At 35.7% G+C, this 20,609-nt stretch overlaps 1 protein-coding gene across 28 annotated transcripts in view; it reads right to left on the minus strand.

The window, feature by feature from the left end:
- The window catches only part of MAP2 (microtubule associated protein 2), a 281,142-nt gene that overhangs the window by 124,691 nt on the left and 135,842 nt on the right, over positions 1 to 20,609 (minus strand). For 23 of the 28 annotated variants that reach the window (XM_073218195.1, XM_073218194.1, XM_073218188.1 and 20 more), the window contains exon 3: positions 13,697 to 13,759. The gene's annotated coding sequence lies outside the window, so the exon portion shown is untranslated. Of the gene's footprint in view, positions 1 to 12,215; positions 12,323 to 13,696; positions 13,760 to 13,836; positions 14,005 to 14,037; positions 14,464 to 20,609 lie in introns of those variants that run through there. The other 5 variants (XM_017655762.3, XM_073218187.1, XM_017655761.3 and 2 more) reach the window with 5 other exon arrangements.

Here is a 20,609-nt window from a genome sequence, read left to right on the forward strand (position 1 = left end):
GCTTCCAATATCCATTCATATTTTCCACCCCAACCCCCAAAAATCAGATCTTAGTTCTACATTAAAAAATCCCAGAAAAGGGAAATAATTTTTCCTAACTCGCTAGTAAACAGGAAAGGTAGGATAATGCAAAGAGAAGTGCGAGAGTACAAACATATATTGTAAGTTATAAAAATTCATAGTAAAGAAAATTAAATATCATCAGTGATGGAGGAGTTATCACATACAGTCCTCCTTTCTCCTAATTATTCAAATGATAAAACTGTTGAAAAATAATGTAACCCTAACAAAAATTTTGAAGATATTTTAGAAGTCAGAATACAGATAGGCTGAGATAGAAAGAGAAAAACACAGGGAAATCGCTGCCAGGAGCACCTGGGTTAACAGCAGGTCCATCCCAAGGAAGCCTGGAGGAAGCCCAAGCTTACCGTCTTCAGATACCGAGTCTGGGGCGCCAGTGAGACCAATATTATGGCAGTTTATTAAGAAACATATTCAAAAGAATTGGGATCTTTGCTACTACACTTCTGGCTGACAGAAGCTTTTGCCCTTAATGGTGAAAATAAAAACTAGCCTAATCAGGTGATCAGTTTTGGAACCAGGTCCAGTATAGATAAATCCATACAAAACTGAAACACATCACGGAATTGTGGGGATCCTAACCTGCTCACTTGGCCAATTCCATCCCCATACTCCTCCTGGTGCCTGCTTCCTGACAGACGCTGCCCAGTTACCCAGAACCTGCAGTCAGCCTTCGCAGTGAGTGTACGGATCCACATAACTGCAGAGGAAACGTACAACAGCTACCTATGATCTTCAGCCTAGTTCATCATTCATTAAACAAAAACAAAAACAAAAACCCAAATCAAGTCATTTGAGAAAAACCAGCAGCAGGAATAAGAAAAATACTTTCAAAATATGACTCCTGAGGAAATAGAGATGATTCAGAGAATAAATGAGAACCTACAATTATAAGCTATAAGTCTTTCTGAGATTTGAAAGAATGTTACATACTTTAAAAATGAATTTCCTTCCAAAAATGAATTACAGAAATGTGTCCATCAGAGAATAAGAAAAAAAAATTCCTGGAAATGAATACATGATTTTCCAATATGTAATTCACTGAATCAGTTAAAAAGTAGAATTGGCAGGAGTTAAGAGCAAATAATTGAGTTGATAAGAACAAGAAAAAACCTCTTCAAATGCAGCAAAGAGAAAACAACTTTAAATATATGTGAAAAAGGAGATGAAACAAATCTATCCAGTAAGTCTAGCATTTATCAATAGGAATCCCTTATAGAAAAGAGGAAGGAAGAGCAAGAAGAAGAGGAAAATTTCTGAGTTTAAAAGGTATAATTTAAAATGGTCTTATTGCCAAATGAGATAAATGATAAAAATCCTTCATCTAGATACATCATTTTGAAATTGCACCAAACTCCTAAAAAAGAAACTCCTATCTTTATAAAAAGAAAAAGATAAAATCAAGATCACTAACAGAAGAATGAGAGCCTGATTGTATCAGACTTCTTATTCATAATATTGAATGCTAACATGTGATAGAGCAAAATGGCATATCTAGTCACATTATTGATCAAGTATGAGTACTGTAGCAGACATGGTTTGGGACATGTAAGGACTCAAGTTTATCGATGACCTGCCACATATGAAAGAAATGCCTTTAGAAGAAACTTCAATAAACCAGAAACGAAACACCATAAAAGATGACATGAGAGAGAAAGCACAGGGAGAGGGAAATGCAGCCTAGAAGAAAGGCTGGCAAACTATGTCGCATGGGCCATTCCCTTGTGCTACACTGACAGAGCACATCATAGCTGTGATAGAAACTGTATGGAAGACTGTACATATGGGTAATGGAGACTGTGGTCTCCAAAACCTGAAAATATTTACTATCTGCCCCTTTATAGAAAAAGTGTTCTGACTCTCCTACCAGAAAGAAATTAGGTTGCAGAAGACTAAAGCCACTAAAACTTGACACTCAGGTTATTTGCCCTTGAAAACAGGAGTTGGAAAAACATGGGACTATGGTTTACTTCTCAGTGGTTCAGGTAACAGAATTTCATTCAATAGGGAAATACACTTCCATAAGCAAAATTGTAATGTTGTTTGATACGGGTTTACTTTTCTGAACAAACTTAAACAAAACACGGATTACTTAATTTTAATTACAGGACAGAATACAAACATTACAAGCCTTGACAATTTAGAAAGTGTTTGTGAGGGGGTGTACTGATGTAGGGAATGAGGGTTCTTGCTATAGGAAAAAGGAACAAGAACAATGCGGAATGGAGAAGATAAGGAAGAATCTTGTGTTAATGGACTTGAATTGGAGATGTCAGTATGAATTTATGATGTTTAAAAAACACATTTCTTAATTCTGTCCAATAAAAGGACATAAAAGCAATGGCACCACAGTAACAATGACCTTATTCGGTGCCCAGATCTTGCCTTCTGAATTTCATCTTTGGAGAAATGCCTTATTACTGTCCTGGGAAAGGAAGGCACAGGTGAGCTTTGAACACCAAGTGGTGCCAGCAAGCAAAGATGTGCTCAACGACTGTGAGGTCACCCAAGGATGTGGATGTGGGAGCTGCCCAGAGGGGTCCCACTGGACAAACTGTTTTTATTTGTTTTTATTTTACTATTACTCAGATATGTTATATTTGTACATATTTATCAACTCCTTGTAGCTGTGGCTGTTATGCAATATAAAAGTAAAATAAATTTACAAATAAACAAGTAATTTTATAAAGTCAAATATGATCAAGTGAACTGTAAAAAAAACCTGCAGATGAACATGAGGATAGTGTTAGTGTGCTATATTCCTCACTTTTTATTGTCATAAGTCAATAGATTTTGTCAAAAGTTAAGAAATTGAATTATTATATATAACTACAATGGTAATCAGAAGAATTTGTAGAAAACAGCAATTATTAAAATGGTTTTCACTGGGATGTGAGATTAGGGATGGGTTTAGGAAGGAAGACTTTCATTTTAGTTTGGCCCCTTTGTTTTACTTGATTTTTGACCCTGTGCAGGTACCACTTTAATTAAAAAATAATAAATTCACCACTCATGCAAAAATATACATGGCACACCTACTCTATGGTAAGTAGTTTTCAAGGTGCTGGGGACATAGAGGACAAACCAAAGTCCTAATACTTTCGGAGTTTAAACTCTTGTGGGAGAAAACAGAAAACAACCAACCGTGGAATTACTGACAGTTCAAGCCAGACAGTTCTTTGTTGCACGGGGTTGACCACCGTAGGATATTTGGCACTATCCCTGGTCTCTACCCAGTAGATGTCAGTAGTTCTTGCCCAGTTTTGATCATTGAAAATGTCTCCAGACACTGCCAAATGTCCCCTGGCAAAGGAGGCCAACTCCCCCTCGTTAAGAACCACTGGTACAGGGTGGAAGACTTGGCTTTGGGGCCAGACAGCCTTGGGTTTCACTTTAAGCTCCAGTCATTATTAGCTATTTATCTTTGGGAAATATACTTAACTTCCCTAAACCTTATCTTTCACTTCAGAGAAATGGGAATTGAAAAAAAAAATTACTCCTCAGGGTTATTCTTTCTCTCTCCTCCTCGTCATCTTCTTGTTTTTGTTCTTGTTCTTCTTCTGAAATGTATGTACTTGGCACATAATATGCACTAAATAAATAACAGCTGTTATTTTAATTATAATTGTAGTACTGATAGTGAAGAGAGGAGTACCGTGCATGCTAAGGGTAGTGAAGGATAAGGAGAAGTCAGTGTAAGTCTTACATGCTTGGGTGAGGGGCCTGCTTATGCTCCTGATCAGCACCCTCCAATGGAACTAACTGATGATGGAAATGTACTAGGATATATAACATTCTGTAAAAAAATATAGCCATGGAGCACTTGAAATACACTTAGTAGGACTAACAAACTGACATTTTAATCATTTTTTTGTTTTAATTAATTTGAATTTTAATCATTGCATGTGGCTAACTGCTACCATGTTTACCGGACAGCACAGCTCAAGAGAGCAAACCAGAGCAACTGAAGGGAAAAAATGGCAGCAAAGAAGGGTGTGTGTCACAGTTTGTCTGGGAGATGAACAGAGTGATGGTGTTTGGGGCAGGGAGACATCTAAGAGCATTTCAGTAACTCTGGCATGTTATAATCAGAGACTGGATGAGGTTGGTGGAAGGAGAATTTGGGGAAGAGGTGGGCACCGCAAAGGGAATATCCCCACTGGACCCATTCCTACTGGTGTCTGCCTTGAGACACCTAAATCAACCCTAACCCTACTTGGTGACCCCTGTGGTCAGCATTTTCTTTACATATGTGACTTTTCAGTTTCTACATCTGAGCTCATGCCCAGGATTCCACAACTTCCAATCAAAATTCTTTATAAGCTCTTATAATCATGGTAAAAATAGGTAAGTCAAGACACAATGCCTGCTTTTAAAAAATGTTTCTCCATAAGTCCAATTTTCTAAAGCTGTAATCATTTTCCTTGTCACTCTGGATTCCTTCTGAGTTATTTATCACTTGCTTGAAGTTCTCTGGAACTTGGAACTGAGCAATGGATTCTTAACCAATCTATTCCTCTGTCAAATGCTTTTTAAATCAGTAAGATTATATTCTTTGTGACATATTTAGTCTTATCTCCTTTTCAAATTGAAAAGTTTAAGAACATTTCAGTAATAACTGTTATTTTTACTTGTATGTATTGAGCTCCACATCACATTACTCCAGGACTCTGAAGGGTAGGAGTCTTTGGTAGATAGGACTATACTGGAGGTAAGGACTACCTTGGAATGGGCTCTTTATTTGAGCTATCAAATCAGTGCATTATTAAGAAATCCCAAATTTAGGACAAAATAGTCATTTATCTGCTTTGGGGGCATAGCAGCAGAAAGAAAACGCTTTGAGGTCAGAATAAGGATAAGTGCTCCTAGTTTACCATTTTCAAGGGACTTGGGTAGGTCATTTGCAATATTCAAATTTCAATTTTCTCATCTGTAATAAACATAACAAGATCTGCCACTTCCATACCAGAGATTATTATGAGCTTTGGGGTGTTATATATTAGAAAATGCTTTGTATGACTTAAAAAGTGCCATAGAAGTAATTTTTTCTTCAAGTCCAAATACTACTTCTTAACTGATTGCATTTCCAACAATTTTATAATCCAAAGTCTACCTCTGGGTCTTTTTGTGAGTGTAACATAGGAGCAGAACTAAAAGTGCACATACACATTAACCTATGTATCACATTAATTACTTCCTTCTGATCTGTCGGACTATCTACCATCTTGCAGAGGACAAGTATAGTAGTCTGATCAGAGTCATATAACTTACTCAAGACCATGAGTTCTTGTACGATTTTTAAAATTTTTTATTCTTAGTTTTCATATTTCCTCAATTACCTGTGCAATTGTGGAAAGTTAGTCATTTCAGGATTTCTGTATCCACTCTCTGAAGTATAGACAGCCCAGTTATGTTTTTTTTTAACTCTATAATATCAAATTCATCTGCAGCTATGCTCAGAATCACACTAGCCATTTGCTCTTAGTCACTGTGTGAAAAGAATCCTTAATGTCTACATGTTGTATCTTATTCTGTATATACATAACTATGAAATCTTAATCTTATCATGAGAAAACCCTACTATGGGTGAGAAAATATTTTTAAAGAAAACTAAGTACATATATTGTTCATGTTGGATATAAAACATAAGATTCTTCCTGGAAAAAAAACATAATTTTTTAAGTCCCTGCCCATTGCAAAAAAATTTATTTTGGTTGTAATGTGTTAAATAGAGTAGCTTTGTTTTAACAATTGCCAGATGTGGATCAATGTACATCCGGCTGCAGTAAATGGTCATAATCCAGAGTCATTAACACCAGGACAGAACCTGAAGAAAGGTTAATTCGAACCATCTGAGGCAGACTCACATGGAATCCACAAAAAAGGAGGACTGACTCAGACCTTTTTTTGAAAGAAAGGGAGAAATTGTCAGGAAGACCAAAGATTATCCTGCAGGGTTCTGAGATTCTTAACTATTGAATGAATGGTGTAAAGGGATAGACATAGTATTCAAATTCTAAAAATTTTGTCAATTCCAGATTGACTATGCAGAGAAGCCTAGTGCTATCCATTATAGAAAGTTACACACACACACACACACACAGCACACTTATTAGCTTTAACTTGGCGTATGCATCAAGGACATTTTCTGTGAAGAGAGCATAGGGAGTGCAAAGATAATGCCCGTGACACAGCTTCTCTCCTCAAGGACCTTTCCTAAGCATTCTCCTTGAAGAAATGTGCTTATCAATTTAGGCTGATTTCTGTTCATATGAAAACTAATTTAAAATTTCCCTAGAATTGTTCATTTAAAATTTCTAATGACACCGCTCACACCTACTTGGCTGTTTAAGTAAACACCAAATTACAAAATGACACTGACAAGGTCCAGAGATCTGGTCATGGAATGGCCTAGAGATAGAACCAGACCTTTAAGAAACGGATAAATGCTAACAAGTATGAGGGCATTGTAGATGTTTGATATGCACTTAAGCCTTTTTTTCCTTGATGGATAAGTATTTCATATTTATTTGATTTCTTATTTTTTAAGATATTTTATAGTTGCAAAGTGTGGTGTGGGAGGAATCAAACAGGTAAATGCTCTCAAGTTCCTGTAGCTTTCAGGGAGGACTGAGAGGTAAAGCCTAGCAGTGGAGGCAGAAAGATAACACTGCTCCAGACAGTCTGTCAAGGCTTCCTGTGAACAAACCCCTCTGAACATTCTAATCATTTACAAACACATGCATTCTTCCTTCAGAGGAATGCAGGTTGTAGCCACCAACAGAGACAGTCCATCAAAGAGAAATGGTTTTATTGGAAAAAATGCATTCCTTTTTTAAATGCAGAAACTATCCACGATAGTCCGCTGTGGCTTTAAGCAGAGCCCCCCAAAGTGTGTATTAGGATGTAGGTGACACAAACATGGGACATGGACACCCAGAGGCATTGCTGCTAAGTAGAGAGTAATGTGAAGGGCCTCATAAGCCAGGAGGCCAGAGAATTCAGCAGATTGGTAGGGTGCTGAACAACCAGGAAGGGGAGGTTAAAACGTCCAAAGAAATCATAAAGCAGGGAATGGAATTGGAGTTAAGAAATTGGCACAGTGTGATATGAATTCACATCCCCAAGCAAGAGCCACAAGAATTTATTATCTGGCATAATAAGCATTGTGCATGGGCAGAAAATATGAAATGCCAGTAACTCCTTAGGGCTGGTTTAGTGGGTCTTTCATAAAACAACTGGTTGGAACTGAAAAAGCTCAGAGGTATATAGAGATGATTTTCTCTCACCATCAAAGAGGGGTAGAAGTATGCAGTTCTGCACCCCCAAGAGAAGGGCTCACATTTGACTTCCTTGTAACAACTTCTCCAGACATTTCTAAGTTTCCTTGCCTGGATACTTGCTACCTAACTTCCTGCTAACCAAGGCATGATCTGTGGTCCAGCAGCATCATCAACAGGGAGCTTTGTTAAATGTGGATTTCAGGCCCCTCCTCAGACCTGCTGATTCTGAATCTACATTTGAGTAAGATCCCCAGTTGATTCATTTCTGCTTTAAAGTTGGAGAAGCTCTTATCACCTTATCATCTAGTCTCTGCATAGCTACCTCAGTCACCTTTTAATTTTGTTTATCTACTGATTGCTTTCCCCTCTAGAAGGAAAGTTCCATTAGGTCAGGGGAAGGACATGAAACTGGTGTTCAATAAATATTCACTGAAGGAATAAATGAATTTTCCTCCAGTCTGAAATAAAGTCCAGATGATATGGAGGGTCCCCCATATTCTTCTTAACACTAAAAAAAGGTTTCACTCTCTTTTCTCCTCTTGCTTTTATCTACAGAGAAGATGAATTTTGCTTTCCAAGCCCAAACCTTGTCTGTGCTCTTTAACTCCTTTCCATTAGGATTTTGTTCTATCAGTTTATCCTTCTTATTATACACATAGCACCACTTTCTTTCTGACCCCTCCCTTTGGCTTAGGATATCCCATGTTAATAAGAGAAAAACCCTTATTGCTGTAGTCACTGCTCTTTTTGCCTTATCTGTATTCTCTCTTTCCTTTTAAAACTGGACCTATAAAAGTGTTTTCCTATTGCTTTCAGATCCTTATTTACTCATTCATTTCTCAATATCTTGCTTCTATCCCCAGAGTCTGACTTGTCTGGAGTCAGTCCCAGACTCAAAACTACTCCTAAAATTTGTGCAACTCTCTGAGTCTCTAGTCATTCCTTCATTTGTTAAATGGAAATAATAGAATCGACATCAGAATCACTGTGATAATTATTAAAGTGCCTGTCACAGACGCTGGCACATGCAGGTGCTAACGGAATCTTAGATTCCCTTTAAAAGCTCAGGCTGATTTTGAAACCACCACATTGTATCTGTCCAGAAATCTGGCAATATTGAATGCAATGACTCTGTTGTTAGGAAATACCCATTGGAAATAATTTGAAATACCTTATAAGAGTAATGTACAAACTATTTCATTGTAGCAATATAATAGTGAAAAAATGGGAACAGTGGGGAATAAACATGTCCAACACCTACAGGATAGAACATTATGTAGGTGGCAAAATGTATGAGATGTTTAAGATACTCTGGGTGGAAAAAAAAGCAGAATTCAAATTGCATTGTTCTGATCTTGATTATGTAAATTTAAAAGCAATAGATGAAAGAAAATAAGCTAAATGGTTCATAAAGTGTTAACCACAATTTCTGAATTGTGTAATGGATGGCTATTATTTCCTTCCTTAAACTCTTCTGAATTTTATAAAATGTGGATATACTGTTTTAGTAACAGAAGACATTAGTGAAATAAATAATTAATTCAGCAGTCTTTTATTTATTTTGATTTTTGTTTCTAGAGAATCTGAGTTTCAGCCTTGTTTTCTATTACTTGACCTGTCCCTCCTTTTTATTGGCTTAAAAATAAAACTCTTTCTTTAACTTTGTCAATTCCTGTCCTTCATTCTGCATCCTAAATGTGGGTGCTGCCAAAAATCTTCTCACTGGTCCTCTTCTCATCTTTCTTGATAACGTCATCCATATCCCTTATGCCTAATTTCTTCTCTTAGCTTTGATTCTATGTGTTCCACAGTCCACCTACAAATCCAGCCATCGTGGCCTAAACTTGCTCTTCACTTTTTTTCACTCTCTCACCCATTCAGTTGGCATTTATTGACTGTCTACTACATCCTAGGCAGTCTGCTGGAGACCAGGAATACTAAGAGCAAGAGGGCCTCTTTTCCTCCAGCAGCTTTTAGCTACCTTTCTCCCCTATTTTTCCAGTTACAAAATCAAATGTTACAGTCACCACTGAGTCATTATGCTTTTCATTCCTCCTACCAATCAAGCAGTTGCTGTAGAGTGAGTTTGAGCTCACAAACATCTTTCATTTTCATGACCTCTTTTTTATGCCCCCTTTCAACACCCTTTTTGAGCCCTTTTTTCCCCTCAGATTATCCTAAGACAGGTTCCACAGTGATGCTTTCTTCAACATGCTCTCACACAAAACTGTCTCTCACCCAGAGCTATAAAATAAGTCATCTGAAACACAGTTTAGGCCACTGTGGGCTCCTACTGAAAATACAGTCAATAGCTTCCCGTTGAATCTGAAAATGTTCCTAAATTTGACATTTAAGGTCCTTTTCCAATGCATTAGTTTGAATGAAATGAAATTTTTATTTTGTAGCTCAAAAAGAGTAGGCCATTAGCCATTTCATATGGCACAACCTAACAGTATTCATACACCTTTCCATCCTTATCTTCTGAGGCTGCCTTTCTTCTGCCCTGCACTCTGGAATACAAATGAGATCAGTCAACACTTCCCATGCACGTTCACTTCCTTTGGTTCTTTTGCTCATGTTGTTTGTTCTTCCTGGAGCTTCTCTACGTACTATGTTCCCCTTGAATAATTTTATTCATCCCTAAGTTCCACCTGAAAAGGCTCATCTTCCATGAAATATTTTCTGTTGAGCCCCTTCCCAATTGTTGGTAATCCTGCCCTGAAATGAAGTCCTATAAGAAATTATTCATGTGACTTTTATCGTACCAATGGACCTTGGTGCTACTTGCTTGGCTTATTCTGCTGCACCCAGCTGAGCTCTGAGAGTGTTCCATTATATATACTTTTTGCAAATAGAGTATCTTAATACATGTTTGTGTAGTTGTTAGTACCCTCAGTTATTTTTCTGGGTTAAGTAGGGTGTATTTAAGTTCTAATGGGTATTTTCACATTGTATAGGATGATGTTCCCTGCTTGTTTATTTCAGCCACTTGAAACTTCTCCCATTATGTCAATTTTTAAAAACTTTTGCAAGATACAGCATCAGTCATGCCAGTTAGCACCTGAATTTTCTTAGATTATGCAATTCGGTAATACGACATCATCCTAATGACAAAAGGGATGCTTTATGAATTCACTTGTTTTAAAACTTCCTAATTAATACCTGACATTTCTCCTAAAAGAATAAACTTCTTCAGATTCAATATAAAATATACATTAAAATATAAGATACACCAGAATTTGACTATGACAGTTGCAAATTAGAAGATACAGTTACTCCTACATTATGCATAATGAAAATAAGAATCTACAAGCATACCATTTTAACCTTATTTCAATAAAATATATATCATGTGCATAAATAAGACACTAAAACAATGAATATAAACATAAAAAACCTACTTGAAAAAAATGTAGTATGTTGTAATTAAAACAAAGGACTGTGGGCCAGATTTGTTTCGACTGACCAATTGAAATCTCAGTTCATGCATCTGTAAAATGGAGACCATACCCACATCTCAAGATTGTAGGGTAAGTTAAAATAAGATAATGATTGTTAAGGGCTTAGAATATTCTCTGGTACATAGTTAGTAACAAAAACCTATAGCTTTATTAATAAAAATAAATGACAACAAGAAAGAATAGCATCCTCTAAAGCTATTATGATTCTAGAAATTTCTTTACACATTATAAATAAGTATACTTGTGTGTGTGTGTGTATATATATATATATATATATATGAAATGATGCCACACTTAATAGTTCATAATGAGGAACAAAGCATTTATGAAAACTATGACATCATTTCTAGTATTACAGTGAAAGAAAGAGAAAGAGAGAGAGAGAGGCCTCCTCCCCTCTGCTGCAGCAAAATCTTGGCTGAAGACATGAAGACCAATAAACAATGTCAAGATTGGGAGTAGTAGTTAGGAAGCATCCATTAAACAAAACTCATGCTGCAGTTTGGCATCTTTCCCCTAGCTGATGAAAGTGAAAAGGGACATTTCAAAAATTCTTTCCATCTTAACCTAAAACTGGAAAAATCCTTTTCCATATAGCCTGGAGGAATTTCTACACATGGTTTGCCTGATTTTCTACCCAGTAATAATTATCTAGTTAATCATTAGTAATTAGAAATATATAATGTATATGTTGAGTAACTTTTAAAAAAAGTACCAAATGTCTGTTTTACAAGTGTGTAATCTCATGAAAAATAAGAACAAAAAAGTTATTGGGGAAAATGCTGATGAATTCATTCATCCATCAAATAATTAAATAAATATTTACTGAATGCCTACTGTGGTCCAGGCACTATTCTATGTGCTGAATACATGAGTGAGAAAAATCAGTAAAGGAATTAACTAATGTGAAGATGACATTGATTAGAAAATCCGTGATTCTGATCCCTGACCCTCTAAGAGTTCAATAGTTGAATTCTGTTCTGATTTGATGATGTAACAGACTATTTGAATAAATTCTGGTTTATTATGCAAAATCTGTCAACACACCCCTGGGTAAATTGTAAAATGGTCCTAGAAAATTTAGGTACCGAGAGACTTTTGGTAAGGTAATACGTCATTTTTTTCCAGTACCCAGATATACTGCCACAGAACTGATTAGTTCCTATTGACAAGATACTGAATATATCTTTTTTTTTAGTGGCTAAATAATAACTTCATTCTTTTCCAACTCCTGTAAATACCCCAAAGTTCAAAATTAATATAATGAGTTGCTAAATGATCCTAAAAATTAGGAAATAGATTCTCACATGAGATATGTAACATATGGATTAAGTCAGGTGGGAAAATATCAGATTTTTTTTTTTTACCAAATATGAAATGTATCACTTACTCTGAGTGAACCCTAAAGGGAGAATCTTCCCAAGGGCTTTAGAATATCCAGGTGGAATATAAAGTCCTATTTGGAGATTTCATACATGATTCCACTGAGTACAATTTCTGAGGAAAAAATGCAATATATTTCATGTATCTCTGAGACTAGTCAACTAGATTTTGTTCAATATCTGAAATAATGCAATTTCCTTTTTTAGAACACACTGGCTTATTTTAATGAATTCATACTCCTGTTCAAAAATATGTACTGCTTCCCACACTCGGGAAGGGTGGTGCCAGTGGCATCTGCCCTTCCCTCTCTCCCACAGTAACTACCCACAGCAGTACGGCTCTTCATAAGTGCTTGTAGAATGAATAAATTAAGGTTCTCATAATTACACACTGCAGACAAAATTAAACAAGGACAACACATTCGTCTCCTTCAACTGCTACAAATATTCACATTCACAGGTGCACACTCAATACTTTTGATATTTCAGGATCAGTTGTTGGACATTGGCCATTTTTAAAGTACATTTAGAAAAAAACTAACCTTACTGAATACAATATTTTGGACTTATAGTCATGAGGGGAATGCTGTCTGAATGCCAAGGAAAGATAAAAGATGTTATTGATCTTCTCAACAAGGAAAAAAAATGTCTTCCATTATTTTAAAGGCAAATTACAAATACAGGTTTTACTGACATAAGTGTATACTGAAGTCAAAGGTAATCTAAAAGAATTAAAGAAAAGGCAATACCCGGGATTGCCATCTCCAAATAACAGACATCCTGATGCTGTATTTGAAAATTAATATTTTTCATGTAAGGCATATGGCCCAGGATCAATGGATTCAACTGCTTTCATGGCAAGATGAAGGACTACTTTCTTATACTGTCAGTGCTGAATAAAGCATATGTAAACCAGTTGTTCTTTTTTTTAAAAAAACTAACCTTGGCCTTTAAATATATCCTGTGCTAAAGACTAAAGCTTCAGTGAAGAAGTTACAATTTTTTATTTACAAAACCCAACAATACTGAGTCATGGCTGGGCTTTCGTCTCTAGGGCTCATTCTGCCTGGGTAGGGCAAGCCATTTCACTTAGCCATTTTAAAATATCACTTACTAGCAGGATTCCCTAAGATAAAATTATTACTTAGTACATGTCTCTTAAATTCAAATGGTTGAATTTTCATTATGATACAGAATTTTCAACATATATTTAGCTGTGACAATGATAAAAATCCAAAAATAAGCCAAGCATACTGATGTTTGCTAACAACTTGCAGCACAGGCAAAAAACATAATTCTTTAGACATCTTTTGAGCAAAACAGCCTTGGATAATGGCATTCTTTGCATAGGAAATCGTACATACTATGACAATTATCAACACAGGCTTAACGATAAAAGACCAGCCACAGAAAGATGGACTTAAATAAAAACATTTGAAATCCTCCCTGGTTGTCCCTCATTTAAACAACCAAACAAAACATGTGGTACCTTTTAATTTTCTGAATGAGTAGTTCCCAGTCAGTTTCCTCCGTTAGAGACAAGCTGAAGAATCTACCAAAACAAAACAGAACAAAACAAAACAATACATATAAAGATTTGTTAACTAAATATTGAAAATTGTAACTCACCAATAAGCAAATGCATTCTTTCTATCCAGATAATAAATCTATGTCTTCAGATCTGTAGCACAAAAAAACGCAGTACTTGAATTTTTAGGAAGCTCAGTAATGAATTTTAAAGCATTTCACTTCGAGATCACATAAGGTAGGTCCTTTGAAAAAATGTTTTAAATAGAACAAAATCAAAATGTTAAAGCCCCAATCCATTACCAGCGCTTATGCAGCGATACCACGCAAGTCTAGCCTTTGAGGACTGCTGCAGAATCCTTCTCCCAGAGCATTATCTCTGCGGGCTAGCTCTGGCTCTCTAGCTCCAGACAGACGCAGTCTGCAAGCCACCAGCTCCTGTCTGTGTGTGTCGGGGAAAAGGAAGCTGCAAATTAGAAAAAGTCCCCGCAGTGGCGAAAAGGAAAATAAGGCAAGTGGGAGAGGGAGAGAGAGCTCACTAGCCTCAGAATTTTCGAGAATGATGACAAGCCACCCGGCTCCGCCATCATTCACTGACAGAAGATGCAGCGCCTAGCTTAGGATTTAGCGGTTTGCAATAGGGGCTTCTGGTATCAAATGCCTGACAGGCATTTTAATTGCCTCCATCCAAGTGTGTCCCCAGGAGTCGAGTCTATAAGCCTATGAATGTCATCATCTGGTCTCCTTTGTGTTAATGCCAGATACACACGCACACACTCACACACACACAAACGCGCGCGCGCACACACACACACACACACACAGGGTTTAAACAGAGTTTTCCAGCATACAGGATTACAAATAAGTTAGGGTACACAAACTGGACATGACCAAATGACAGCTTATGGGAATTTTTACTATCTGCATTAATAACATAAGAGATTTCTTTGATGTTTTATCATTGGCAAATAACTACATATTTTAAAAACTGAGCATGTCCCATATTGCCTTTTTTATATTCTAAAATAAACAACTGTGCTCATTAGAGACATCTGTAGATTTACGTATATTTTCTAGCGGAAAATTCAATCCCTTTGTAACTGTGATAATTACATACTCGGCAATACTTTTCTTACAAGGGAGAATGCAGCAAAAAACAAAGAAGATTAGGAAACCAAGGTTAATGTGTCATTTCTGTAGGTAATCTATTTTATTCCATTTATATACAAATGCAAAAAGAGGTGGCAACCAGCTCAAGCACTGGGACTTTACAGTCCCAGAGGGCCAAAGGCAGGGAATTGAATCTCTGGTATAATCAGTATCCCCTTTATGTTAGCAGCTGAAATTAGCAGTTGGAATACCCCTGTTATACAGTGCCCCTTATGCAGGGAGGGTAAGTGTAGAATGACTCCCTGCATTTATTTCCTGGACAAAAAGGTTGGGGAAAATGTCAACAAATAAATCAATTTTTACAGCATTTTCAGCAGCCTGCATCAGTGAATGGAACAAATTCAAGTGTACCAAAAGGGCTGGCTGTGAAGAAGGCTGCTGGGAGGGAGCATCACCATGGTTACTAGAAACAGAAAGTACAGGAGAAAAATAAGGTGATGATGGAGAAGAGGAAAGGAGACTACAGTGCAGGAAATTTAAAGACAGAATGCTATGCCTCATTCTTTTCCTTCTGGAATCATCTCTACCAGTTTTATACTACATTTAGAATGCGTTAAGATGAATTTACATTCTCCATTAGCCACCCTTCCTCTCCATTATTTGATCACTAGCTAATTTTGCTTTCATAAATATTCAAATTATGGTTCTTTTGTACGTGATGGCCCTACTGCTACTCCTTGCCTCTGTCCATATCCTGGGTTTAGGGACACCACTCAGCCTATCCACATCCTTTGTTTCATAGGTGAGAAAGCTGAAGCCCAGGAATCTGACCAAGGTCACCAAATTGGCTAGAAATCCAGCAGAGACACTATCCCAGTTTCCTTACTCAAGTTCCCTGCTTTTCTTCTCTCACTGAGTGACTTTCCATGCTGTTTCCCATCCTCTCTGTAAGCAAAACAGATTCCAGAAACATCCTTTGTCTTTGATCTTGTGAGCCTTCTTTTATTTGCTTAAGCAGTGACATTCCTCTTTAAAATGCACTGTGATCATTCTGAGGACCACCTTTGCTTAATATGTGTGCTGCACTATATTGGAGGTCTGGCAAATATGGAGTAATCATGTCATTGCTTTTCTTTCATTTCCAGTCTGGCAATCAGATGGAGCAAGCCTGATTGCCCTTTTGTGAACCTAGTTGTCGAGCCTGAACTTAATCATTGTATACTAGGCACTCTATCATCTCTGCCATCATTCTTTCTGCAATGATGAAATTGGGCAATCAAATTGAATTGCCCTCCCAAGATTTCTCCTAGTTATAGACAATGTAAACCTTCCTGGAGCTACCCAAAATAATGAAGGTGGAAATTGGAACCCAGGTTTTAAGAGAGAGAAAGAGAGGGACAGAAAGGAGAGATAGAGAAGTCACTCGAAAACAACCACTGGATGGCGCAATATTTGTTAAAATCTGAGTTTGGAAAAACTGTGTAAGGATTTTGACCTTGATGTTTTAATTTTTGTTTCTTTTCTAAATAGTCTCTCAATATTCAGTTTTTATGACTCACTGCCTTTAGATTAATTCATCTGTAGGTAAGATCATCTTGCCTCTTTTGATGTCTAAAGTACAGTTGCTGTCACTCCTGTTATTCTCTGCTCCAGCATGTCAGCTGTCAAATAAATAAATCACATTTAAAAAATATGATTACCCTAGGTAAATTACAAGAGATTTCAGGTTTCAGTTAATCCTACATATTGGTTATGATTCTTCTCCAAAAAGTATCCCTTTAAATATGTTTTCTCTGTTAATTGTCTATTTTCCTTCAGTGATTTTGGAAACTTATTTTTTAAATCAAATATTTTGTTTTAATATATTATTCACTTCTGAGTATAAAAAGTGATGCATAGGATTGTCATTTCTTGAGCATGGATTGCATTTTATCAAGATGCATAAAGCACACATAGTGGTCCTGGTCAGTCTAAAGAAGCATACTTCCAAATAAATGTCATATTCTTTGGGAGTCAACTTAATATTTGGAGAAACCTGGTTCAGTAAATGAAAATGAGTTGGTATACTCTTTTTTCTTCCATTTGTTAGAATAAGGAACTATTACTTAAACATGTCCATTATACAATAAACACTATAATACCTATCTTTAATTATGTTATATTCCAAGAGTGGAAGATGGCAGATAATTAATAGACTTTCATGATTTTTTATATTTTGTATACTTATGCTTATGAACCTAAACTGTCTTCCTTACTCTTCCTCTTTGACAAGATTCTAGACCTTAGCTTAGGACCTTTTGCCAGTTCATTTAACCAGTTTCGATGACATACACATATATATTTCAGAGATTCAATAGGTCCTAGTGTGGGAAAAAAAGGAATATTTCCTCCTCAGGGAGCTTCAATTATAGTGGAAGGGACATGGAACCTAACTTCACATGTCTTTTTCTCTCTGAGGAAACACTATGTCTCTCCCATGTTATATCTGCTTCATTTAAGATCCTGATCTTTAAAAATCTGATTAACTGTATGCTTGCATTCAGTTAGCTCACTTTTGTGGTTCTTCCGTAAGACCCTTAGTTTCATTTCCTAAATATATTGGTATGTATATTTGCACATCACTCTTTATGCTCTTTAGGAACGAATAATAGAGTTATTGCCTTTGGTCATATAATCGTCTTCCCAACTGACTACCACAATGAAAACTGCAACCATATCCCTCCTGCAGCCCTTCATCCCCTGTTGCATTTTTCTCCCTTTTCCTTAGCACTTACCACTTTCCATCATACCATACATTTTTATTTATCATTTCACTATTTATTACCTGCCTCAGTGTGCTGGAGGGAAGTCCTCTTTATAAGTTTGAAACACTGGTATATCCAAAGCATCTACAACAGAGCCTGAAACACTAGCATTCAAAAATCTTTTTAAGGGAGTAAGTGGGAAAAATCACATTAGTGGATGAATTAGAAGTGTTTAAGCACAAGGAAGTCTTTGAATTCTGTATTGACTTCCTTGTTTTATATATTCAGTCTTCCTTTTGAATATTTTTTTATTTGTACTATAAATCATCTTTTCCCATGGAATCAGTATTTTTTTGTAATTTCCATTAATGGATATACATTTATTTTAAAAAGGGACACTTGTCTCTTACTTCCTTTGAACTCTGCAAAGCACCTAGCATGGACCTATCAGCTCTTAAATGCTGAGAAAGAGCCTGTTTGATAAATCATACTTCTATTAGTGTTAAAATATGCTATATTTTAATCATTGGATTATTTTTAAAAATCAGATTAATAAATCAATATTGCCTCATGGCCAAAATGCTTTGACATGACTTTTTATAAATTGACTATAATTACTATAATTTGTACTTCTAAAAATGTAATAATAGAAATAATTACACTTTTACCTAGTACTCTTGAAATTGTTATTCTAAATATAATTGGCAAATAGAGTATTTCACAAATTGCTATGATACTCAAATTCACTGAACACTGTCTTGCCTTGCTTACCATAGATGACATCTTTTCTTCCAACAAATTTGGTCCACACAAAAGTATACTGTGATATACGTTTCAAACAAAGAATGAAAGAGTCATGATTAGCATATTAGTCTTAATTATATGAAATGTTGAAATTCTATTACTTTTTTTAAATGGTTCAATGTAACACCTGAGAAAGTTATAGAAGGATGCAGAATTGAGAAGAGTAAATTATACAAAATATCTCTGTCTCCAGGGCAAGTCTTCAATGACCACCAATTAAAATATGATATTTAAAATTTAATCTGTGGCACCCTTCAGAATATTAAAAATTATTAGAAGCATGCTTCCAAAAGCTACTGACTTCTTCTAAAACCACAAGGTTCTATGTATGGTACATTTGAAGACCTGAAAGTCTTCTACAAATGTTTCCTGAATTCCTTGACAAATTCAATAGCAGGTCTCTAGATCTCATTACAAATTTTTTTCCTCAGAAAATAGATACGAAATAATATCAATAAAATGCATATACTCTGGGGATCACTGATTTTGTATGATGAATAACAACTGGTTAGAAGTTAAAAGACAATCACTAAGCATCAAAAGGAGAACTTTATGTAAATTATTTTTTTCATAGCAGATTATGAAAATTAACTATATACCATTAACAAAGCTGAGTTTTCCTTTATAAAAAATAAAACAAAAATGTTGAGAAACTCATATAAAGGATTTTGAGAGCAGATAATCGACAGATTTATTATTGAAGGACAAAAGTTTCCCTCAAAAATAAAAGCTTTGAACCACTTGACTCCTGACCCCAAATTGAACTTAGATTGAGAATGAATGAGAAAGTATGTTTGTAAGGAAGCAAAGAGCAGACTGATATATGGGTCACCCACCACCACCTTTAACATCTTCACTGTGATTTTGATTAGACTTGGCTTTCTGTGGGAAGGATGAATGTATTCTAAGCAAGTAGGGTGAAAAGTGAGATAAACTAACTGGACCACTTTCCAGTTGCTCTTGAATCATGCTTTAATCCTTCTGAGTCATCTTGATCAAAATTTGGTTCCACAATTTCATTTTAAATCTTATGGTGATGATTTTCTCTAAAATTAATTTATATTCTTATCCAAATATCAGAACAAAATACTTTTCAAATTATTTTTGGATTTTGCATGGTTTTAAAGCTCAAGAATATTTGTATTTCACTGGAAATTTTCACAGGTAATGTTAAAAATAATATACTCTTGTTCTTTATTCTACCAGTGCTTTTATTTTACTCATCAAGGTGAAACCAAAAAGGTGATATAAGTGGAAAAAGAGAGATATGGGTGCTTACTTTGGGTGCAGTCAGTTTGACTGCAACTTAGTGAAATAGCTAGCTCAAAGACCATATTTAGGTTTGTATACCATTACAACCTAGTATGCTTAGGAAATGACAGTACCCAAAGTTCTGTGTTTCTCACATACTTTCACCAAAGTAAACTGAACCAAACTTCTTTTTTAGAAAGTGTCATGTTAATTGCTATTATGAAAAATAATTTCTAGTTAAATTAATCAGATCATAATTTCATTACACTTGAAGAACTATGTTGGGAATAAAGAGCTCTCCAGGTTTTGAAAGGAAAACTATGATGGTAAAACAACTGAAACTCTCATATATTGCTGGTGGGAATGTGAATTAATATGAACACTTTTGAAATTGCTTGGCAATATCTAGTTAAACTATATGTATGTCTATTTTATGACTTCATAGTCCAAAAGAAATAATAAGAGAATTATAAGAGAACTGAGTACATATATTTACCTAAACACATTTACAAAAATGTTTCTGAGTAGCTTTATTCATGATGACATAAAACTGGAAACCACCCAAATGCTCATCAACAATAGAATGTGTTGTAGTACCTTCACATAATGGATTACTACTCAGAAAAAAGAAATGAAAAAAAAAAACACAAAAAAATTACTGTACATACAACTACATAGATTAGTCTCATAGTCATAATGATGAGTAAGAGAACCAAACAGAAGAATACATACTGTATTATTCCATTTGTATAAAGTTCAGGAACAGACAAAACTAATATTCAACAGTAGAAGTCAGAATACTGTTTACCTCTATCAGGATTAAGCTGGAAGACAGTATTAACTAGGAGGAAGTACAATAACCTTAATGCAGGAGTCACGAGTGACACGGTGGGGTGCCACACAATGGAGATGTGTGTATTAAATTAATGTAAGTTATACTTCAGTAATAATAATAATAACAGAAGA

This window comes from Manis javanica, chromosome 12 (genome assembly GCF_040802235.1).
Source record: "Manis javanica isolate MJ-LG chromosome 12, MJ_LKY, whole genome shotgun sequence".
In the NCBI taxonomy this organism is placed as follows: Eukaryota; Metazoa; Chordata; class Mammalia; order Pholidota; family Manidae; genus Manis; species Manis javanica.